Genomic DNA, 26943 nt, shown 5'->3' on the forward strand with positions numbered 1-26943 from the left:
GAATGACAACTCCACACAGGGCCATCCCTCATCTCTGAGTCCTCCAATCCTTCTCCTGAAAAACCATTGCCACAAACCCTGTGATGGTATCAAAACTCTTGGGGCTCCGCAACATAGTGGTGATGATTTCCACACACCGAGCAAGCTAGGTAGTATTCATTCCACTGCGGGCACCAGAACACCACGTGTTCAGGAGTATCAGGGTCGCTGCAGTAAGTGCAGTAGAGGTCATTTACCCTCCTCCTACCTCACAGGTAGGCGCTGAAGACCTCATGGTCAGTCAGGAATGTGTGAACTAGTAGTTCAGCTCATCAAACCTCCGACCAGTCCACAGCTTTATATCTGTGATAAGGCGGTGCGTCTACCACCTAGCTTGCCAATCTTGAAACAGGGCCGCATGTATGTCCCCCTTGGACACCCCCTGGTGGCCCAACTCAAGCCTCTGTCAGCTGCTGAAGAGGTGGCTGCCCTGTGATCACCAGCACTGCCTTTGTTGACACCAAGGCATATGCTGATGCCATCTTGAGGACCATGCGACAGTGTACCCCCTCTAGTATCCTCCTGTTGCGCCCCATGGCCATAGCCCTCTTCCATGTCAGAACGCCATAGAGAAGTGTTGCATTGATCCCATGTGTGCATACAGCCTTCTTTTCGATGCTCATTGTCCACCAATGTTTGAGAGCAACCTAGCCAGACGCTGCACCATGCATCTTGCCTTCTCTCTAACCTCTTTCACATGATGGGTGAACAATCGCTTGTGGTCGTCCAGCCACATTCCCAGGTACTTGGTGGTTTCCCACGACTAGACCACCGCTCCCTTGATGTTGATCGCGATGAACCCCAGCACCCGTCTCCCTGCCAGCGGGACAAACAGATTTTTCTCGGGACAGTTGCAACCTCTTTTTTTCATCCATCTTCCATTTTTAGCTACAGCAGCATTAGCCACCCCCTCAGTGTTCCCCACCACCACAAGGACCAAATCATCAGCGTAGACAAAGAGAATCACTCCTCCCGGTTAACGCAGCTGAAGTACCTCGTCATAAACCACATTCCACAGGAGAGGTCCCAAAACAGAGCCCTGGGGCACCCACACGTAGAGCGAAACCACAGCTCATTATCCCCCAACCTATATCATCATTACCAATCATCAAGGTAATCCTGTACTATCCTCCTCAGGTAGCCACCAACACCCAACCCCCTCAGCGCCTGGAAGCGTAGATTGGGTTTCAATTAACCATACATCTCAGGAGTGGTCGGCCTGAGACTACATATTTACCAGTACATTTACAATCACATGCCAGACTGCACACAGATGCCTTGGCATCTCTGCAGAGTACTGTTGACATCATGTCACTCTGCTGTTACTATGTAACCAGGTATATATACATACATATAAAATAAGTTAATAATAGCTTTGTAAAATAGTGTATTATATGTAAAGGTTGTCATTTCAAAGGTAACAACGTTAATTAATAATTTTTTTGGTAAATCTCAAAAAAACTGTATCTCTTGACAGAAATGAAGATTTTTTTTATAAATTCTGGCCAACATGCAGTCTGGACATGCTTAAACATCCTGTGTTGAAATCTGGTGCAATTGGTTTTTTAAATTTTTTCTTTGTCTCAGTTGCATCCGATTATCATTTTTTGGCCTTCTAGTAATTGATATTTTTCATAATGACTTTCAATGGATTCAAAACTCAGCCAATGTATGTTTTTCCAGTCCAGTTCTTGATCTTCTGAACCATGAATTAACAGATAATTATATCAAGTAAATGTAGAAAAGGTGAAATTACCACTTCTTCTAAACTCTATTTTAAATAATTTGCCATTTTTTTATTTTTTGCTTTGGATAAAATAAGAACAAATAATATTACTGGAAGTTGTTAAACTGTTTAGAAAATGGAAATGTATTAAAAATAGTGTTGAGAAGTACTGTTGAAAAATTTATAGGTTATATGTTTGCAGGTTTGCCAACCCTGTCTATCAGAACATAATCTGAATCACTTTGATGTTTATTTCTTCTTCCAAACCAGAATTGTCAATAAACTGATGAAGTGATGCATCATTATAATTCACAGTTGCTTACTGAAAAATAAATTAATAATTATAATTTCACAAAAAACAAACATAAGAAGAAATTATTTAAAATCCTAACATTTATTTGTTGGATATTCATTACATTTTAATTACAAGTCGTTTTGAACTATCCATTTTACAGAAAAAAACAGGGTCTGTAGTCAGAGCAATTTGTTATCATTTACTATTAGGGCCCACATCTAATTTTATTAATGTTCATATTACTTACTATTGATTAGTATACTATAATTTTAATTCTTTTCAAACTTGGAAAATCTTTATTTTGAACTTATCCTATTATTCATCAGTCTTTGATATTGGTTATGTGTGTAGTTTCTGCGGTGCTGGATTGTAAATTTCACGGCTCTGATATTGTTGTACAAATGTTTTCTATTTGCATTTTGTGTTTTTATGTAATTTTAAACATAGATTCACTTAATGCTGTTTAAAGTGGTGTTTATGATTTCCAAACTGGATGTATTTGAGTGTACCACAATCATTTAGATGAGCAAACCAATCAATCTTAAGGCAGTTATACAACTGCCTGTCGTCACTGATTATTGTTGTGCTTGGATTTAGTGTTTCATTACAAAAGCAACATATCAGCTTTATTTTCTATTTACTTGTTCTATTCCATCAAATACCCGCTAATTTTCAATTAAATGTTTGTGCATTCATATTTTTGCCATTCAGATTTTATATTGTATTTTCAACTATCTTTCTGGCCCTCCTTGTAGCTTCAAAATGTTCTGCTGAATGACAAAAACACATACATCTTGGAGGTAACAAGACCAGGCAATGCAGATTTTGCTAGATATTTTTGCCTGCTACAAATGAAATATTGCCTTGGCAGACATAAAGCACTCAAACTGCCATAAAGTATGATCCTTTTTCATGAGCTTGTGATTTCTCAACCACATATCCTAATTGTAAAACTTTAATACTTCAGTGTTCTGATACTTTCTTCCACTTATTCATATTACTTGTTATACAATTAATACAATGTCCCTGTTATTTAGGGCCATAATACTGTCACACTAGATATTTACATGTGTTGGTATTATTGTGTGTTCTTTTAACAATTGTTCTAATTTTTTTGCAATTTCTTTTTATCTAGCATAATGAGAAAAAAATTAGTTAAATATGTTTGTTTGCACTTGTGACAAGCAAAAAAATCTTATTTGTAATTAGAACATGAAGCCATCACTGAAAATAAAATAATAGCTGCAATACAAAAGTTGTGACAAGCACTGTGTTGTGTAACAAATCTATATTGATGTGCAACAATATACAAAGCACTAGAACGATTTTATATTTTACATCAGAAAAATAGGTGGTAGGTAACCTAATGATAAATAAACAAATAACAAACAATTTTTATTATAAAACCTTCAGTTCAAGTTCTCCCTGGGTTTTATTTTAAGTAAAATATATAACAGAAGTGATGATTGGGGTCAATCTTCAAAGTGTTAATAAGTGATTAGCCAACTGTATTATCAACTGTTCTATAGATTATGCATATTTCAATAAAAAATTACAGAAGAATCGAAAAAACATAGAAGTTTGCTTTGACAACATATCTATTGTAATTTTAATAAGATAAATTACTAGTATTCGTTAGTATAATTCAAAAAACAAAATGGTATATATTTAATAAATATAACTCGGGTAATTATTTTTAAATGAATGAGAAGAATATTAAAATTCGTTGGGTATAAAAAGGCCTCTTTTCAGGTATACAATGTATTTTTTTTTGTGTGTGTATATTTTGTTTTGTTCATCATTAACATGTATCCTTCACATCTTTTATTTTATACTTCAACAAATTCATCCTATTTCAATGTTCAGTAAAAGTACTGGATGAAAAAATTATCTTTCAAAGGATCAATCTGGTACCCAAGTTGTAAGAAGAGTATTATTCAAATCTACTGGAAACGTATAGTTGAGGAACGGCCATCTTTCATAAAAGAAAAGAATTGTCAAATGTTAAAATATCTAATGTACAGAAATTTCTGTACTTTTTTTATGTAATTATTGATTTTATTAAACATTTTCATTGATTGGTATATTATATTACATATATTATTATGTTGAGTAGGGCAGTCATATTTGTATGATTCATGTTCTGTAAAATTTAGATATACTGTCAGCACAGTAGTTTTTTTGCTTATTTAATTTATAGGTGGTTTTTTAGCTTTTTGTTTGATTTGCTTGTATAGAATCACATGAACATTATTATTTATTACATAGATTTTTGGACAAAAGTCTATTAGAAAATTAAACTGGTCTGGATTAACCAAAATTCTGGTCTGTTAAAGCCTGGATCATCAGGTATGTTTATAAATAATTTCAAGGTAGCTGTAATAATTTCAGTGCTAGCTGTTTGATCATTTTTGAGATTTAAGTCAGTTGATTAATAATTATGTGATGTATCTGTTTCTTAACATTATCAGTAATTTTATGCTATGTGTATTAAATCAATTATAATGTTGGTTTATGTAGATTTTTTGTCAATATAATGGTTTTAACTGTGATATAGATTATTATTGTTACTAGGTGTTATATGTAACTTTTTTATAATTGCACTGTTATTTTAGATGTAAAGTACGATATAGCAATTTATAAGAAGTTTGTTAAAATAAGTGTTTACTTAAGTATATTGTCTTTTATTTTAAAATTAGAAGGAAAACATTTTTTTAGATTTTACGAGTCTTTTTGAAGAGATATAGTAATTGTGCATCTGTAACTGCTGAATAATGACTTCAGCAGTAATAGATAATTAATATTTGTAAAAATTAAGCATTCAGTCATTAATGTAATTTTCATTCTACAACCAAGCACTGTTATTAAAGTGTAAAAATAATAATAATTAAAAATATCACATAACACTACCATTGCAAAGGAAAATGTAATGTGATATTAAATTGGGTATTACAAAAGCCAAGGTAAAGAAAGAATGATTACATGAATATATAGTTTAGTTATGTAGGAAAGAATGATAAGCCTTCCTATCATATCTCACAGCTGCACACTCAAATTAGTATATTATAACTTGGTGCATGTGAGTGTAATTATATGTGATAATAAGTGGATATGTAGTTTTGTGTATGTGAATCTCATCAGTGACTGTACCTTCAGCTCATTGAGAGGTCTGATTTATCAAATTGAAGTTGATTGAGATTTGTACCACATTATACTTGACAGATTCAGTTGAAGTTTTATAGTATGGAAAAAATTATTTATTGTTCCAGTTGAGAACAGCTGTGCACATTCACTCTACATGTGATCTAATAAACTTTGTTCTTTTCCAGAAAGGATGAACTTCCTGCAAGAAGGAAAAGTAAACATCATTTCTATTGTGTAAATGAAATAAAGTCTGATTCTGTGGTTTATAAAGAGCTGTTTTTGAGTTAGCTTTGATCATTTGATGATTGAATATTGTATAATGGTTTATTTTTTTTTTTAATTACATGGCTATCTTTGAAAAATAGATTGTGACATAATATATAATCTATTTATTTTAATATTAAATATAAATCTAAGAGTACAATTCCAGCAATAGTTCAAGTACTAGTTTTCAGGCCATATTTACTACAATTACTAATTTTCTGGGTTCAAAATAATTAAAAAAAGTATGCTTATTGAATATTAAATGGTCGCCAGTTTTGGAGCTCTCAGCAGTTCTCCATCTTGCATAAAAAAAAAATCAACTTACAGTCTTTGGTAATAGTAGTTAGGCAGGCATTCAATTAATGTTTGAAATGTTTAGTAGATACTAAATAATATATAATAGATGATAAAAATGTACAAAAGGTGATAATAATATAAATAAACATTCAATAGAGTAAGATGTTTGAAAATATGATGAAACATATTACAACAAAACACGAGACTTGTAAAAAGTAAGTATAGTATACTATACCCAAGGTCACAAACAGTACTGAGCATTATAAATAGTCAGGACTCAAGGCCTACAGAAATGTAGATATCGCATTCTTTACTTTGGGACTTGAATAAAACATCTAGCAATTAAAAGCTGGGATTCAACCATTTGAAATTTTTGGATAGTATATTGTACTATAGGTCTCAAGAGGTTATAATTTAATGGAAATAAAATAAATTCTTTAAATATTCATTTTTTTATATCCACATGAGTTGCACCCTGATACAAAATATGCTCTCCAATATTTATCTGTAAATTCTTGCATTTATATACATTCTTTCATTTACAAGCAGAGTGATTATGTAGGAAGAGTTCATCATAATATTTGGTATATTGTAGCTAATACAAACATTTTTATTTTTATATTAAAAGATTTAATTTTTTAAGAATTTTTTGTCATCAATCTCATTATTTACTTATTATGAGGCCACTTAATTTTTAATAAAATTAATTATATGTGGTTTTTATTCTTTTCCACTAGTTTTTAGAAGTTGCATTTACTTATTCTGATATTTTTTGCCATAAAAAAATGGCAAATTTATTATGGTGCTAAATGTTTCCTTACAAAATTATGTTTCTAAAGATTTTATTATTATAATGAATTCTTTCATATAAAAAGTAGTACTCTATTATTTTTAGTTAAGTCATTGTTTTATTTAAATGGTAAAGAATCTATTTAAATAATAATCTAATTAATTTTAGTCTATTATTTAATAAATTTTACTTAGATTCATCATTTTATACAAAGTTTTGATTACCAGTTTGGTTCAGTAATTTTTTACTATAAATAAAGATTGCACTTCTTCCAATTGTTTATAGAGAGTACATTGTAAATAAATACTGTAACAGCATTTCTTAATTCTTATTAAAGCTTAATCCTGCCAGAACATGATATGCATTAATAATAAATATTGTATCTAGTACAATTTCAGTATTTATGTTGTTAACCATAAAATTTATTTGTTATTTTATAATTCATAAGTATTGTATGTTACTTCTCTTTTTCTATATTACTTTCTAATTTAGATGACTCTGGAACCAGTTTATTAAAAATACTATTCTGTTTGATATTTCATCCTCAAATCCCTTCATTTTCAAGGTTGTTGCTCTCTTAGATGTTAGAAAATTTTACACAGCGATTAGATTGTAAGGGTTGCAATTTTACTGTCTTGCATAATATAGTTAAATCTAATGTAGCCGAGATGTTTTTAACAATAAATATGTTTTTATAGATTTTTCTAACTGCATGATTATGTGTTTGAAGAGACAAATGAAAAAAATATAAATCTTTTAACTGATACTATATAATACTCACCAATAAACATTCCTAATAGTGTAATCCAACCACAGCAAGGTCAGTTAAGCAAAGTTAATATTTTTCACCTTATCTAATTGGATATGAATGCATTTTATAAAAATAGATGAAAAAAGTAACATTGAACAATCTCATTCATTATTCTTGTTATTATAAAATCTCCCAACAATGTCCTACCCAGTGCAAAGTAAATACTCATTTATTTACCCATGTTTGTATATTTATTCTTTCACATTATAGACAAAATATGAGTTTAGAAAATACATACAAAGAATTCAAAGTGATTTAGGCAAGTTAAAAGTGAAGTATTCATTAAAAAGTCTGTCTGAAGATAAAGTGTTAGCTTTTTATCAGTGTTGATGCTTTTTATCTGGATGTGTAGTACATTTTGTTGATTATACATAAATCATTTAACCATGTTTTAGTAATCCATAGTAAGATACAGAATTCTATCAACAATTTGTTACTTTTATATTAAGATGAATTTGCTATACTATTTATGTCCAGGTTAAAAAGCAATTTGGTGTACCAAACTTGAATTATTCAGTTTTAATTATCTTGCTATCATAATTAAATAACTAAAACTTGTATATTTTTGTCATCATCTACTGTACTTCGTAATGTATGTATGTGAATATATATAGAATATTGATATAAGACATATCTTAATTTTTCATGAAATTACTTTCGTGTGATCCCACATCCTCAGTCACAGGAATAATAAGAATCGTAAAAAGATATTAATTTCAGTAAAATTTTTTATATATATATATATATATATATATTTCATAAGTTTGTAAAGGGTAGTTTTACTGTATGTATATATATATATATTACAGAATGTTTAGCATCTTGCTAATTACACTGATCAACAATGATTTTGTGAGTGAATAACTGATTCTTATAGTAGTTTTCTTGGTGATTTCAAATATGAAATCGGAATTCTTCTATCAGGCTTAGTTTTTTTGTAACTACCATTCTTATATTCAGGTAGTATCATGCATGAACTCTACAAACATAGCATTTTGCGAATGTATTTTATTATATTATTTATCAGCTAAAATAGCTTTTGTCTATTTATTACAGTCCCTTAATTGTTGTCAGATTGATTTGTTAGACATTATTATTATTTACCCAAATTAAAATGAACAAGAATGTGACTCATTCTTATTTTCATCTTGCTATAAACATATCCACTCATTAGTTATTTCTGTTGTTATTACATTTACTTTATTAAATTGTCATGCAGACCAGTGGTGGGATAAACAATTCTTTTTCAGGAATCAATTCTTTCTATTCAATTCGATTCTCAGAAAGGATTCGTAAAAAAGAATCATTCGTCTGATTCAAAACTTCTTTTCCTTGTCCCACTCCAGTACTGTAAACTCTAATACGCATGCGCTCTTCACTCATGTTTAACAGTTCATCTCTCTTCACACTCTGTTCGACTCAACTGATGGATACCTACTAAATGTGTCTTTACGATCGTTAATCTTAACGTGCACGTACTTCCTTTCTCCGCACTTCAACTATATTTGATTCTTCTCTTTCAACTCTTATTCGACTCCTTAATAAAGACTGCCATGAATCGAATCGTAACTGAGAAAGATTTGGTTTCCGATCACCTATCCATCCAATTCATTGTTGAAAATTGTAAACAGAATCGGTTTCTCCCACAAACCGATTCTCGACTGTTTCGTTCAGTATAAGGAATCAAATTGACGGAATGACTCTTACATGATTCTTCCCATTACTAGTGCAGACTAGAAAAGTATTTTTAATTTTCATTCAATTGCAAGTTCTCGTGTGTGTAATATTCAGTTTTGTAGCTGGCTTTCGCATATTTGCAGATATACTATGTTGTTCAGTAAAGTGAGTGTATGTTTATTAAATTAGTGTGTTTATATAGTGTTTATTTTTAAACAGTAAAGTTGTTGTAATGTACTAACAATGCCTCGCAGTTGCATTAATCATCTAAACAATTTCTTCTACATCTTTGGTGAAGTAATGTTGAAGTCTCAGAAAAGAAATATAAATCCACTGATAAAAAAGTTGTGTGAACTTATTTTGAATGTAAATTAAGTGATCAGAACAAATCTTTGGCTCCTCGTATTTGCTGTGCTTCTTGTATAACATTGTTGATTGGTTGGCTAACTGGATCTTGTCACATGCCATTTGAATGCCAATGGTTTGGAGAGAACCGAAGGATCACACCACAGACTCTGTTATTTTTGCATAATTAAGATATCTGGATAGCTGTTATCCCAGATATCTTTGTTATACAAAAATAACAGTCTGTGGTGTGATCCTTCGGTTCTCTTCAAACCATTGGCATTCAAATGGCATGTGACAAGATCCAGTTAGCCGACCAGTCAACAATGTTATACAAGAAGAACAGCTAAAACTTGATGTACCGTTAAATACTCTGATATTCTCTTTGCCATGCCACCATTGCCATATAGCCAAGAGTTTCCAATTCCAGTACTACTAGAAACTTGAAATTTAGATGAAGATGGAAATGTTAAATCTTGTGTTGACTTTTAGGTGATGAAGAAAGAGATCCAAACTTTTTAGAAAATAGGTATACTGAACCCCATTTAATTAATCAGTCAGAATTAAATCATCTGGTTTGTGATCTAAATGTATCAGAATTAGCGCGCGAAACAGAAATACTGGTATCTTTTAACAGTCAAACACTAAAATAAGTGCTTTCGATAATACAGTCAGAATTTGAACATTTCTTCTCTCAGTATGAAAACTTAGTATACTGTAATGATGTGAACTCGTTACTGCAAGCTTTGGGACATATGCACCATCCTGACGAATGACAACTTTCTATTGACTCATCAAAGCTTAGTTTGAAAACTCTTCTACTTCACACTGGAAATAAATACCCATTAATACTATTAGCATATGCTATTCACATGAAGGAGTCTTGTGAAAATATAAAACTTGTATTGAGGAGGATTCAGTATAAGAAATATTTGTGGAGATCTGAAAGTAATAGTGCTGTTACTTGGACTGCAACTTGGATACACTAAGTTCTGTTGCTTTTTGTGTGAGTGGGACAGCAGGGATAGGAAAAACCATAACATAAAAGAGCACTGGCCAAAAAGAGAGGTATGGACTGTAGGAGAGAAGAATGTTGTTACTCAGACATTAATAAAACCAGAAAAAGATTTTTTTCTGCCTGTACACATTAAGCTAGGTTTATTCAAAAATTTTGTTAAGACAATGGATCATAATGCTGCAGGGTTTCAGTTTCTAAGAAACAAATTCTCTAATATAAGCGATGCTAAAATTAAGGAAGGTATTTGTTGAACCACAAATAACAAAACTAATGAGTGATCCAGCATTTGAATAATGTTTGAATGACTTGGGGGTTGCTGCATGGAAATCATTTCAAAATGCAGTAAGAACTTCCTTGGAAACCATAAGGCCAGTAAGTACAGAGAACTTGTGAGTAAACTTGTTCAAAACTACAAAGAACTTGGGTGTAATATGTCACTCAAAATCCATTTCTTACATTGGATTTTTTCCTCTAACAATCTCAGTGCTATCAGTGATGAACATGGAGAATGCTTTCACCAGGAGATATTTACAATGGAAACACAATACCACAGAAATTGGAACCCAAAAATGTTAGTTGATTACTGTTTATTTATATACAAATATTGTATATAAATCTAATTATGGATCTACCTACAGCAAATTGCAGCAGAAAATCCAAAAGAAATAGATTTTAGACGAGTGCAAAATGCATATAATGTTACATTTTTGTTTCAAAAGAAATTTCAATTACAAAAACACAGCTTGATAAGATTTATTAACAGATATGAAATATATATATATATATATATATATATATATATATATATATGTTCATAAATCATCTACATATAAATAAATTCTATGTATCCGTTTTTGCTTTTTATATTTTTTTTTTATGTGTTCTGATTAATATTTTTGTAGCTTAAATTGTGTTTTATCTAACTTTAGTACAGTACTGTAATTTTATTCTCTTATTTTGTGGGCTGATTACAGAAGAACCGTATTATTATTTTTATTCAAACATGAACATAGAAAACAGTGTTTTATTTTCAGAAAACCGATAAAATAAATTGAATTTTTACAAAATTTTTCGTTTTAAATTAGCCACTAATTTTTCTTTTTTTTAATTTTGATTTACATGAAATAAATACATAGTACTGTTCTATACAAAGTATTTTTTTTCTGTACAGTAACAAAACATAATACTGTATACATTTTTCTGAGTAGCAGATGTCTCTAAGTAATGGACAGATGTTCCAAGCTTTGTCAGATATTGCCAAGTTTTATTGTATATAAATTGAATTACTAAAATAAAATTTAAAACTAAAATTCAAGTGTTGAAAATTAAACATATGAAAAAAATGCATTTAGAAAAAAATTTTTATTTATTTTAATTTTTGAAAGTACTTTACAGATACTTTTCCAAAAACAACAGGCTGAAGCCCAATTACAGTTTCTTGATGTTAAATGAATTTTTGACATGAAAAATGCCATTCCTGATTGGGATTCAAACTCAGAACCTTCTGGATGAAGATTTACCACTCCACTGTAGAGAATATTCTTTAGTAAAATAATGATTGAGTATCTTTTGTTACAGGTTTTTATTTTAGAAAAAAATATATTTGAACATATTTCGGTCTACTTGCAAATTATATTGTAGATGCTGAAAGGTTTAGGGAATTAACTGTGTTAATTGTATGATTAAAGATAATTCCTTGTAAGTGAGGAATACAGTTTTATTTTTCCAATATTAAAGAATATTTTATTCAAAATGTGCGAGTAATCGAAAACATTTAGATCAGTGAAATTGTGTGTAGTAATAATAATTTGTGTTTATTAATGTTAATAATTTAATTGCGTTTATTTAAAATATAAGAAATTAATAAGTTTTTATTTAAATTGTTCTATTCATACCACTGAAGTGCAATATCTTGTTACTGTTGAAGTAATGTAAATAGTTACCATTAAATATTTCATTTACACAGCTTCAGCCTTTAATTTTTATTAAATGTGACTGCTTTAATATTGCTAATTATTTTTTTTTTTTTTAGTCTGTTCGTTTTTGTGTGAAGAAAGCCCATAGGAATTGTGAAAAATACATATAAAAATTGCTGTGTTATGATTTTTCCCAGTTGTGCAATTTCAGTATTACATTATATTAATAGATTAAATAAAAAAATTATTGTTTTATATAATTTTAATTAACAATATATATATGAAAGAGGATTGTAAAGAAAAAGTATCAGTTTTATTAAAATTGCTGAAAATCTTCGCTGTCTGTTAGAAGAGTGTTTTTAAAGATTGTCTTTTCATAGTTGTTCATATAAATACAAAATAAAATGCTGACCTCATCATTTCTGTACAACTGTTTCAATGTCTACCGCTATGTATTAATAATTGTAATTTTTTCTTCTCAACTGAGATTCTGAATAGCTTTAACAGAAATTTTCTTTTCATCAGAATGCTTTTTCCACCCCTTCTTTTATCAAAATTTGGTACATATTACAATGAATTGTTTATATTTAACACATGTTTCAATATAAAATGAACTAGCTAAAACAGTAGTTGAAAAATAAATTTTTGCCATATTGAAACCAGAAATACCAGCCATAATGAAATCAGAAATTAAAAAAAAAATTCTTTAATGACAACTGAAATTTTTCTAAAATATACTTAAATAATAATTTTTCATACAGCTTATTAATGAAGTTATGAGGTACTGAAATTGTACTACTGAGAAAATTGACAAAAAAGTGTTGTGCTTTTTTATTTTTTCATAATTCTTTAAAAAATTTAAGTTCAATATAAAACGTAATGTTTTTCATTAAGGATTCAATATATGGCTTAAATATTTGTTTAATTTTATTAAACACCATTGAGAGAGAGCAAAAGAGAGCATAATCTTTGTTTATTTAACTTTGATAATTTTATTTAAATGAAAATAAACTTCAAAAAATGAATAGTATTTATTTATTGAATAAAATATGTCATGAGAAATTATTAAGCTATATACTTTTTTGATGTTATGATATATTTTTAATACATTTTTGGGGTCAGATATTGTATTTTAAATTGAATATAACTAAAGTTACTTATTTATTAACAGATATCAGGTTCATTTAAATCACTTTCTGAATACATTGTATCCAAAGTATTATAGTAGTACTTATCTGGATTTGTATAAAGACATAAAAGTGCTACAACATCTTTAGAGTGATGATATCTCTCCAAACAGTAATTTTCTGCATTCATTAAATAAATTATATCATCTATTTTTACTATAATTCTACCATCAGAAAGTACATTGAAATTATCACTTTTTACCTCATACAAGCAATCTATTTGAAAATCAAAACCAAATAATACTTTGATATTATCGGCATTATCTTCAAATTTACGTGGTGTTAATTCTTCATTTAATGGATTGTAATCAAAATATTGTAAATCACGGAAAAAATCTTCTTCAGCAGTAATAACACAATTACCATCAGCATTAAATACAAACTTAGATTCACAACACTTTCTTAAACAATTTTTTATTGAACACACACAACCTCTTTTTTTTCCATTAAAATCAAATACCTTATCTGATGGAAAAAGTATATTATCTGATAACACACTCCCATTATTAAAAATTTCCATTTTTTTAAAAGGGTTGAATGGAACACTCAGTTGTAAATTACATGGAAATGTGGAATTATCTTTAGTAAAACTCACAGGAAAAATGATCAGAATTATTAACAACATTAATTTACACTCTTCCATATTCACAACTGTAGTTCTGTACGATTAATTAGTTAATAATTTGAATAAAATGAAGTGAATTGTCAAAAGATAAAATTCAAACTAAATTTAATCTGATTTATTCATCGTAATATACATGCATCATAAATATTTCACATTTCTTACAATCAATTTATTAACATTTTCCTTGTAGGTTTTTTTAAAATTCAAAGTGGGTTTTGTGTTTGTGAAATTAGACAGACCTCTTCTTGTTAACTCTAGTATCTAGTACATAATCTATTATTTAGTTTTTTATTTAATTAGTTTATTGATAATAATTTTTTTATCCCTTTTTTAACCAATTTCAAAAAAAGAGGAAGTACTCAGTTCATTTTTTTTTTACTATGTGTCAAACATAAAAATCATAAAGTAACAAATACCAAATCAATACATTTGGTATTTTTTTATATTGTAAAAAAAAAATGACTGATGAACTTGTTACAAGTTTCTTCCTCATCACTTAAATGGAAAATTTTTTCTATGAAAGATTTTATTATCTACAAAGAATGATTTTTTTTTTTGCCGCTATAATTATTTAGTATTATATAGTGTAACTAATATCATTATGATACTGAAAAGTACAATACATCTTGCCAGACTCTAATCATTCCAAGTTTTTTCTTTGTGAAAAAATCTCCTTTTCTAGTTTTTATAAAAACATAATTTTAAATCATAGTGTTTCTTTCAAATTGAATTTACATATAACAGTATATCTTGTAAGCTTGTTGTTATTTTAAATAAAAATGAAAGTAAAAAACAAAAGTAAAATAAAAATTAGTAAAATCAATAGTAAAAATTCACTAAAAATTGTTTAGTTCTTTAAATTTCAATATTTGAAATCCCATATCAAATTAAGTGATAACAAATTATTCACCATTTTAATTTGGCACAGTTGCCTTAAAATCAACCCACCAGGTTGGTCTAATGGTGAACGCATCTTCTCAAATCAGCTGATTTGAAAGTCGAGAGTTCCAGTATTAAAGTCCTAGTAAAGTCTGTTACTTTTATATGGATTTGAATATTAGATCGTGGATACCGGTTGTTCTTTGGTGGTTGGGTTTCAATTAACCACACATCTCGGGAATGGTTAAACGGAGACTGGACAAGACTACACTTCATTTATACTCATACATATCATCCTCTCAAGTAATATCTGAACGGTAATTACCAGAAGCTAAACAGGAAAAAAGAAGAGACGTCTTAAAATTAAACATTTTAAAAGAACTGAAAAAGTATTACTTTAAAATTTTTATGCTGTATTTAAGTTGTTTTTTTATTACCGAATTGTAATTGAATTAAATTTATATGTTTTTTATGTTATATTTCTCTTTTACATATTTCTTAGGGCTTGTTGAATGATTTTGTTACTTCTGAGCCCACAAAGATACCCTTCATGGTATTTTTTTGTATTTACAAGAGGAAAACTTTATTAATATTTTTTATTTCTCTTAAACTATATACCATATATAACTACATACTTCTATATACCATAGAAGTAGTCTTCTCTATATAATCGCCACATAAAATAAGACATTTATCGTAGCGATTCACCAGCGTCAATATACCCTTGTCATATTCTTCTGCCGCCAATCCATTTAGCCCCTGATTAACAGCATTTTTAAGTTCATTGTCACCCGCGAATTGCTTACTACACAAAATTTTTTTTAATTTCCCAAACAAATGGTAATCAAAAGGAGCTAAGTCCAGACTATATGGTGGTTGATCGTAAATTTCCCATCCAAATGTTCTCAGTAAATCATGTGTCCGACCTGCAACATCTGGACGTGCATGATCGTGCAACAGGACAACACCTTGGTCACCACCGATTTTGAATGGCATTCTGTAATTTAGGTAGAGTTTTGCAGTAGGCTTCTGCATTTATAATCATTCCACGTGGCATTAAATCAATCAGCAGTATACCAAACCGATCCCAAAAGACTGTGGCCATCAGTTTGCGTCCAAATGGCTGTGGCTTGACCTTTGTTGGTCTGGCTTGTGATTGAGGATGATGCCATTCACTTGACTGCCGTTTTCTCTCTGGCGTGTAATATGAAATCCATGTTTCATCGCCAATAACAATTGATTAAGGAACTCATCACGTTTTTCTGTGTAGTGCATCAAACTTTCCAAAGCAGATACCATTCGGATTTTTTTGTGACGTTCCATTAAGATGTGCTGCACCCAACGTGTACAAACCTTTCCGAAGCCTAAATGGTCATGAACAACAATGTGACTGATAATAGCTTTTGAAACATCAGGAAAAAGAATGGCCAGGTCGGAAAGAGTTGAGTCAGATCTTTTCTGATTTCATCATCGACACGTTTCAGCAAGTCCTTTGTGATTATCGACAGCCTTCCTGAACATTCTTCATCATGCACATTAATTCTGTTATTTTTAAACCTTTCACACCATTTTCGAACATTTCTTTTATTCATTACATTATCACCATACGCAGCAGCCAACTGCCTATGAATTTCAGTTGGCTTAACATTTTGTTGATGGTTTAAAAAACGTATGACTCCATGTATTTCACAGTCGGCGGCAACATCAATTTTCCTGTTAATTTTATAAAGTAATAACTCGCACATAATTCAGTGTAATTCATACAACAGTGCAGTATGTACATTACTAGCGTGGCCACAAATGACACAGATTCGCCAACCTTAAGGATAGAAATTTCTCGGCGGTCTTTAATTTAGAGATATCTCTCGTATATTCTTTTTTTTAAAAAATCAAATAAAGGTTGAAAATGATAAAATAAAATAGTATTGCATATGCTCAAAATTAGATTTATATTCAAGTGTAAAAGTTGATCTACATTCAAAAAATTAATACTTGTTTGTGTAGAATAGTTTCAGGACTTCCTTCATTTTACATTCATGATTATTCATTTGTTGTGGACTGGTCATAAGATTTTAGTGTAAATGATCCTTACCATTATTTTCATTTAACACACACATAGAGCATAATACTATGGTGATTCTTATTACCAGTGTAACTATGTATGGAACTCAATTTTCTGAGTCATCCAGAATTATTTTATGAAAGTGAAGATTTTTGTAATTGTCATAGTAAGTTGTTTTAAGATTATGAATAACATTAATATAATTAAATAAAAAATGGAATTGGTAAAAGTTATTTTATTTATTGGTTAATTTATGTTCATTTAATTGTATTTTTGTAAATTTGTGCAATTATTACTCTGTATCACTACCATTATTGTTTATGGATATTTCATTTTTATAGTAATTTTAATTATATATATATTGCTATCATATAAAGACACTTTTTATTATTTGTTGTTTGAATTCTCGGTTATTATTATGCATTCTATTTTTATTATTCAAGTTAAATAATTGTTTTTGTATCTGTACTAATAAATTTTATATAATTGAACTAATGTATTGTTACCATTACGATTACTGTTTTTTTTTTTAAATTCTATTTAGATTTATTATTTCAATAAATTGTAATATATTTGTAATATATGTATAATATATTTATTTACATTAGAAACTGTTAATTATTATTTAAATAAAAAAACAAAAAAGTTATATTTCTGACACAGCAATTTACTCACAACATATCTCCTAATTCAGTAGAGTTATTTGTGTGAGAGCAAGTCAAAAAGTAAAGTAAAATTAAGAAAAATCAATATATTTATTTGTACTTACATAAATGATACATGAATTATTTTTTAACATAATCCCCTCCTATTTCTATGCACTTAGTCCATCTTTTAACAAGCATTTGAATTCCTTCCTGAAAGGAAGTTTTCGGTCTGGTGTGCAGAAAAGTTTTCACCACTTCAATGGCCTTTTCATCAGATCAATAATGCTTCCCTTGCATCTTTTCTTTTAATGGGCAAAAAAGATGAAAATCACTTGGAGCCAGGTTCGGACTGTAGGAAGGGTGGTCCAGCAGCTAAAAACCAAGATCTTTAAAGCAAAGGACGACTGTTATTTTGGCCATGTGGAACCTTCCATGTCCTAGAAAATCATCATCATCACCTTTCCTGCAGACATCTGAGTTTTGAACTATTTTGCTATGGGAGATAAGGATGTTTCCATACTAAACTTTGTCACTTACTCTCAGGTTCAGAGTGATGGACCCATATCTCATCAATGGTTATTCTCTTAAGAAATGAGTCTCCATCTTCGTAACGTTTCAAAAGCTCTGGGAAATTTTCAAACAATTTTGTTTGAAAATTTGACCAATGCTGGTCAAGTGACGTGGAACCCAGCAAGCACAGACTTTTTGAAACTTTAAAGAATCATGGATGATTGAAAATACTGAGCCAAGGCTTATATTCAACTCACTTACAATTTCATCAACTGTAATTTGTCGATTACCGAGAATCATGTGTTTATCTGCTTCAATACTGTCGTTAGTTTTTGAAGTGGAAGGCTAACCTTGTTGCTGTTTATCACAGAGAGAAATCCTATCATTTTTAAAGCGATCAATCCATTCGTAGATCTTGCTTTCATTCAAACAACTTTCTCCATATTGCTGCTATATTCGACAAATAATCTCTGCTGGTTTCACCTCTTCTGAACTGAGGAAACGTATCACTGCTCACGTTTCTTCCTTGGTGTAATTAGACAAAGGAGCACTCATTTTAAACAGACTTTTAAACACAATCACAAATAGCTAACAATGAAACAATAATTTCAACGAACAGCTGATAGAGGTTATGAGTTACAGCAAAACAATCATTGCTGTCATGCATGTGATTGGGAGGGAAATAAAAATTTCCTTTTACTTTTTGTCTTACTCTCTTATTTTAGTTGATTCAACCACCCAAGAATTCTCCAACTTCATTGTGAATCTATCATCAGTAGTGGTTTTATTGTCTCTTAAATACTTGAATATCTCTTTTTTTCAGGTTATTATTGAGGTTAGAGTGCAAGTGTTGTTATGAATTGGCCTAATTAAATTATTATGCCATATATTGAGCACTTCGAAGGATATTTCTACCTACCAGTGTCTTTAACAGTAAAGAAAAATATATCATGGGGGACTATTTTCCAGGAATCAACTATATAGTAAGAGCTTCTCCCTACCACCAGAAAATAGATAAATTCTTCTGATTTTATCTGGATACATAAAACATTTTGCCTCTCTTACATAGATTGTTCTTTAATCTGTTTTTTATATTTATCAGTTTTTATTTTTGAAATATGTTTGTGATGAGTGAGACAACAGGAGCAGGAAAGTCGGTGAAATTGTATACATACCTTACCAGTGTTGTATGTGTTACCTTGACAAGGATGTAGGCTTGGGGAGATCTGTATGATATTTGCCCTGTTATGAAGAGAAAGTCCTCTGAAAACCCAATAGATGATCGATTTGTAAATATAAGTTAAACTACTTAATCATTGTTTTTCTTATCAATAGTAAAAATCTTATTCAAAAGTCCCAATGAAAATTTACTAGAATGGTCTGTAAAACACTCACCCTGCTGTAATTTTGGTTTATTTTCAGTATTTGAGCTTTCAGTTGAACAAAAGCAAAATGAAATAAAAATTAGAATTTGTGCAAAATGTTATAAATAATTAATTTTATAAGCTAGGTTGAAAATTTAATATTATTGAACAGCTAATTTTTATCTAATTTTTTATGTTCATTTTTTTTGTTAATGAAAGCCATATGTCTGATTTATATATTTGTTACAGTTTTTTATTTGTCCTTTAATCTCAGAATTTTATTTAGTATATTTCTTTTAAGCCTTAATTTATTTGCATGTAAAGCTACTTGAATATCAGTTTTATAATATTGGCTTTTTTCATACTTTTCAATTTTAAGTGGCTATTGTGATATATTTGTAATAAATATTAACAGCATTCTGAGATCTGCATTCAACATCATTTATGTTTGATATGCAGGAACCAGTTTTTCAGACATGGATACTGGCATGTCTTCCTTTTAATTCCAGGTTTTACTTATCCTGAGACATTTGTGTGTTTGGAACAATCAGGTTGTAAGAAATGGATGCAGTATGTCATTTTATACAGAACCCATTTTTGTCTTACTTTAGAAAGATTTAGAAATTGAGAATGTTAGGGAAATTATTTTTTTACAGTTGGCAGCAGTTCTTTGACTTACAGGGTCAACTTAATGTTACAATTTACCAGGTCTCAGATGTAGTATACTTACAGTGTTTATTTAAAATGATTGTAACAATTTCAAATCCAACCACATTTGAGGTATTTGGTATTAATACCTTTGTGCCTATGGTAAAATTGACTTCCTATAAGAGTTGTGAAAAAAATTCTTAGTGTATGTTAAATGCAAAGAATCAGCTTTCCATGACATTCTCCATTTATGAAGAGTCACTAACTATCAATTTTTATTGAGACTTTGTGAAATTACATTTGTACAATGATAACATAGTTATGAAACTGATCGGGAAATTACACTTGAGTACAATGATAACATAGTTATGAAACTGTATTTTGTATTGAAACACTAAATTTGTATTTGAAAAATTATTAGATATTCATTATCGTAAAACATAAGTAATTTAGATTTTTGTTAATATTGAATTTCTGATAATTTGAGATGTTTTACCTACTACATTCATTGTGCACTTGCTGACAAATTGAGTAATGTTGAATGATACAAAATAACTTAATGTAATTTCCCATCATTCAACATGTGATAAGTAGGCTTAATAAGTAAGAAGTAGACTTATAAATGTGACAACTGTAGAAATGTGTAGTATAAATTAAATTTTCAGCCAAATACTTGATAGGAATCTACCTTAGGATTATTGTATATTGATGCCTTCTACAGTAAAATATCAACTGAGAATATTAGACATTTCACACATTCCTAAAATCCTGTATCAAATTATACCCTAATTGACCTCACTATGTCCAAAATGTTACAGACTTGCAATCAAAATCAATAGAATATCTATTATAACTGACATCCATGACATTATCTAACTACTTAATGTAGCATCAATATGCAGATTTCTTATACGTGCTGTATTATTAAATTCACACACTTTTGTCAACCAACTACAATAAAAAATTCTGTACAGTAAGATTCCTCAATCAGGTTAATGACTATTCAGATTTTTAGACAACATGCTGTACAAAAAAACAAAATTTAAACCATATGTTATGACTGAATATCCATATCAGTGCTATATATGCATTGAAGTGATACAAAATTGCCTACATATTCAGGGAAGAAATTCTCTCTCAGATACAAGGAACACATAATAAACAGAATCAAATTTTGCTAATCACCTAATACAAACAGTTCAGATTAACTACAATAAACAGATTATAACCATATGTCAGAGACACCATTACCTTAATACAGTATGAAATTTACACACAAAATTTTATAAACAACATATTGAATGATCACAACATATATCAAATTTGTTGTTGGTTTGTATACTTTTAATATGTTTCCTAAGCTTCTGAAGGTGGTATGGTTAATTTATTTATTCTTTCTCCAGAAATTGCAGGTCTACACCTAGTTAATGCCGTACTCTTTTTTCACTTAATTACTATGGCTGCTTCTGCCTCTCTGCTCCCAGCTTCCATCAAAATCTGTCCTGGCAGTTCTTGTTTAAACTTCCTACTACCATTTCCTTATTTATGCTCTTCAACCTCATATCTGTTGGCTGTCCCTTTTTTCTTCTACAGTTGGTATCCATTACAAACTTTCTTTGGGAGATGCTCCTCATCAATTCTATTGACAAACCCAAACCAAATCAAATGTACCTCCCTTAATAGGCAGAGTAACAAATCGGTTTAAACTGGTTAGTCCACTAAACATTACCTAAAACTTTTGTCTGAAACAACTTTTGATATGACCAACCCTTACAGCAAGAGATGACCAAAGTATTACTGGAATTGTAAAATGAGGCTTGTCGTATGCTAAACTTGTAAAACTTTTTTCACATGCAGTGATTGTCGTATTGAGAAAATTTGAAGTTTTTCTTAACTTTAAGGTGGAAATCTTTTTATCCCCTACTTAGCAGTGGTGAAATCTACCTCCACCTTCCAGCGTGCCAAAAAGGCATTTTTTTGATAAGTAATAAATTTTTTAGCACATAAAACATACAAAGTGTGATTTGGATTCGCATCTAGAAATTTTTGGATGAAAGATTGAGATTCTGCCATGAAGGCCAACCTGCTAACAAAAGTGTTAGTAAATACTGCACTCAGAAGGAAACTGATAACCAATTTTGAAAGAAAAAAGTTATATTTTTTTTTTAAATTGAGTTTTTTAATATTTAACTATTTAAAGATTTTTTCATTCTTTTATTTCTCCATTGGGGATATGGTTGAACATTAATAGTGGAGTTGATTCTACATTCAACACAATTATAGGAGTATGAGCTTTTAACCTTCATGAATCCTTAGTATCTGGAAAAAAGGAATTGTTATATCGTAAGAAAGCTGTGGGTGTTGGATAACACCTGGTGGAAATGTATTAAGGATAAAGAAAATTGTTGCAGTTACTTCATCCTGATTATTTTCAGGGTGAACTTTCATTTTGTAATTTCCTTATTTCCTGATCGGTAAAAAAACTTGTCCCAGTTTAGAGGTGTTATTGCTTAAATTCAAACCTAAAGTAGTTCTGAATTACTAAATATATAATATTATGCAATACTTTATGAAATGCATGACACATTTTTTGTTAGATGACATAGTTGTAAAAAAATAAGTCTGTTTTTTAAAGATTTTTTTAACCAAATGGGTTATTTAGGGGACAAAAAATGACTAATAAGGAAACATAGTAGTAGTGAGTTGGTCAAGCCTTTTATTTGGCAGTAAAGACAATTTTGCTTTTTTTTTTTTAATACACTTAATTAGTAACAAAAATTTATCTTTGAACATTCAGTATAGTCCTAATAAACTGGGCTGTCTAAGTGTGAGTAGTTGACAAGTGAAAAAGGCAGGCGCTGGGTGTTTCTACGTGACACAATTAGACAAAGCAAAAGGAGAATACCATACAAAAGAAAGAGAATGAACAGTGATAGAGCGAGGTAGAGAAGTTGACGAATAAAAAGGAGTAGTGAGCCTTTCAGCTTTAGTTCCTCTCCCTCCCTTTTCTGTAGTGTCTGTTCAACTTCGGTCTCTTTTGTAAATTCCTTTCGTGCTCAACTTATTTAACTCGTAATTGGATGAAGAAACTCTATTTGTCCCCATTCTCTGTTCAACTTTTTGTGGAAGTATGCTACTTTGTGTATAACTATTAATGTAGCTTTAGATGCAATTATATCTGTTACTAGCATATAGATTTCTCTTGGCACTGGTACTATGTTTAACAGGCTTTATTTGCACCTAATTTGGTTGTTTTACAGTCGTTCAATTAAGTACCTTACATTATTACTCATATTTATTAATTGAGAACTAGTTATGTTGTCTTAGGTATCATAATTACAATAAATATTGTCTGTATAAATGTCAGTAACTGTTACCTGTTTACATGATAAAATATCTTTTCAAATATTTTGAAGAACTGAGCCTCAGTTGGAAATTGATTATTTTAAATTTTATTTTTTGAATGGCTCCTAAGTGAATAGTATTCTCAAAATTAATTGGCCACTTATATACCCGCATTCTAAACAGTTTTACTTCAAGCTTATTGTAATTCTTTCATATAATTTGTTCAGCATTTTTTTTGTGGAAAATTTGCTGATTTTATGAAATGTTAATCTGGGAAGAGTATGGATGATTTAAAGAGTGAAATTATTAGATTTCAACCCCCTACCCAATATGGTGATGATTCACTTCTGAAAAGATATCTTTAAAATTTTGGAGCTATAATAAACACTTTTCTCACTGTCAGAATTTAATTAATATAAATAATCATGGTATCATACTTAAATTGAGGAACAGCTGGGGTTACATAAATTTTTGTAGTCTCTTTTCACTGGGGTAGAAATAAACTTCATTTAAATAGCGAAGGTTTTTTTTTTTCTATCGGTCAGTAGGTATTAAGATTTACCCAGACGAATAACAAATCAAATAGACTTTGGACTTTATATTAAAATATATGTATATGCCCTTTCAACCATAAACATAGTTTTTTTTTGTATATAGTTATGCTCAATACATTTTTTAGCTCTTATAGCTTGGTAATTTGATGTCATTTCTAAATTACGATTTAATAATCAAAGATATAATAATAATTTTGTAATTGTTAATTTATTATTTTAATATGCAGTAAGATATTAAATTTCAAACGAGGCTATTTAAGATTGCTATTATTATAATCTGGCTAGAAAGGGAATGACGAATGTCCTAAATAAAATTATAACATTCTGTCGGGAACGTAAGAATATTTATTAGTATAACCATAGTACGCTTGCTGCTGTCGCAGCAGCAGTCAATCTCGTGCGTGTAGATGACCGAACTTACGGAAATGCACGAAGTTAAGGTGAGCTCAGTTGATTCCAGTGTTTGTTACTGTGAATGTTTGTATGTTTTGTCATGTTCTGAATTGCAATGTGCTGTGTATGAAATACGTATATTTTGTTCTGCAACGGTTGAGTGATTCAACGGTTGAATTCTTCCGTTATTCTTAAAAAATTTAATTAAACAGCTTTAAAATTAGATTTTTATGTAAGGTACGTACATATTGTTTGTAAGGTGTATCGGATATAGATCTATTTTAATCAGATTTATCGATCTATCTTTTTATGTAACTATAATAAAACAACTTCGTAAAATTTAATTAGAGTAAAGGTTTTTTCATTAACTGTACAAACAGTTGTACATTATGATGTTAAATGAAACCATCTATCATTCTCTTGATACGTACAGCCGACTAATCATTTGCACGTGTTATCAAACTTCTTTCTTCATAACCCACCAACCCATGCGTAAATGATCATTTTTAGAAAACTCTACATATGTGTTGTGTTATTAATCGTGTGCTTATATAAGTAGAATATGCTTACATGTATTGACGTATTTATGTATTAAATTATAATTTTGTAACGATTTGTCATTGTACATGATCTACGCCTTGTATAACCTCAATAATAAAATTATGTTACAGTATTTAAACTTTTAAATTATCGGGTCTTAGATTCATTTCCTAGCAAGTATACTTCGGCTCTTTATCATACGTAATAGCCTCCATTTCAGTGGCGGCTCGTGTATGGCCACTCTGGACTGCAGCTTCCCCATTGCCAATTGATGTTATCGATAACATTTAATATAATAAATCCTTTTTTCTTTATACTTGTGCAATATATAATACTTAAGCTTAATGTCAGTAGCCATCCTCCAGTTTATAGGAACTGTGCGCTTGCGCTTCACAGTTCCAGCAGCGTAGTGTTTGGTTCTTATGCGCATGCCCACATAGGAAGCTGCACGCGAGGCTGCGAGGGAGAAAAAACACTGTCGCTCCCGCAGTGCCAACCCTGGCGTGTTGGTGGAAGGTAGTTTTTTTTACTGCTCATGTGTATGGGATGTACCTTGTTTGTTTCCTTTTCTAGTTTAGTTGCTGGAAGGAATATGAAAGTGTTTAGTTGTTTTTTCAATAGTGATCAGAAGATGGCGGAAAGCAAGGTCTTTAAGGGTGAAAGAGAAGGTAATTAGTAATCTAATTACTAATCTAATTAGTAATCTAATTAGTATCTAATTATGTATTTGTTTCTGTGTACATAGAAATTTAAATTAAGCACCATTGAACTATAGTGTTTTTAAGCAGGAATTTTATTAAGTTTTTATCCAATAATACTAAAATATCTGCATTGACATTTTATTATTATTATTTGATTAAACCGAAAACGGTTTGTAAGCACACTGTGCTTAAAACTATGTGCCATATTCTTGAATGTGATAAAGTCCAGAATTAGATTATTATCCTGCTTCTAGCCATTCTATTTGATTCATTTTTTCAGTTCATTTATTTTACAAAAGACTAACCATGGCTTTGAAACGGCCCAGAAAAAGTTTTCTGGAGCAGCACCCTCACTAATTTTAGCTACAAGCTGCCACTGCTCCATTTATTAACACATTATAACACGAATGATTTATTTAAAAATGTCATAATGCTGCTGAAATTATATTAGTCTTAATTTTTAAATCTCTACACACACAACACAATATTATTTTATGGATTTATTTATTTAAGAAGAGACAAGCAAAATATTATAACTAGATCAATCTGTGATGTTTACATTTTTGTATAAGTAACAGTAAACAATACCACATGGAACTAAATAACAAAGTCATTACATTTACCTGTTATGATTATTTTGTTACTACTACTATAAAAGCTGTTAAGTTAATCATTTGAGGAAACAGGGTGTTAAGATATGTAATGCTTTTCATTAATATAAAAAAACTGCTGAAAAAAATTCCCTATTTTATATAATTCCTACTTCGTCCATCTTTAGTTATTCTACTTCCCAAATAACAAAATTCTTCTACCTCCATAATCTTTTCTCTTCCTATTTTTATATTCAGTGGTCCATCTACATTATTTCTACTATATTTTATTACTTTCATTTTGTTCTTGTTTACTTTCATGCAGTAGTTCTTGCGTAGAACTTCATCCATGCCATTAATTGTTTCTTCTAAATCTTTTTTACTCTCAGCTAGAAGTACTATATCATCAACAAATTGTAGAATCTTTATCTTTTCACCTTGTACTGTTATTCCAGATCTAAACTGTTCTTTAACATCTTTAACTGCTAGTTCTATGTAAAGATTAAAAAGTAATGGGGATAGGGAATATCCTTGTCAGACTCCCTTTTTTATTATGGCTTCTTCTTTCTTATGTTG

The 26943-nt window shown here is 30.0% G+C and overlaps 1 long non-coding RNA gene across 1 annotated transcript in view; it reads left to right on the plus strand.

The window, feature by feature from the left end:
- The first annotated feature begins 24552 nt into the window (after positions 1-24552).
- LOC142329065 (uncharacterized) overlaps positions 24553-26943 on the plus strand; it is a 141403-nt gene continuing 139012 nt past the window's right edge. Inside the window, exon 1 of the long non-coding RNA XR_012757420.1 lies at positions 24553-24583. This is a non-coding gene — a long non-coding RNA (uncharacterized LOC142329065). The remainder of the gene's footprint in view (positions 24584-26943) is intronic.

The sequence above is a fragment of the Lycorma delicatula genome, chromosome 8 (genome assembly GCF_047948215.1).
Source record: "Lycorma delicatula isolate Av1 chromosome 8, ASM4794821v1, whole genome shotgun sequence".
In the NCBI taxonomy this organism is placed as follows: domain Eukaryota; kingdom Metazoa; phylum Arthropoda; class Insecta; order Hemiptera; family Fulgoridae; genus Lycorma; species Lycorma delicatula.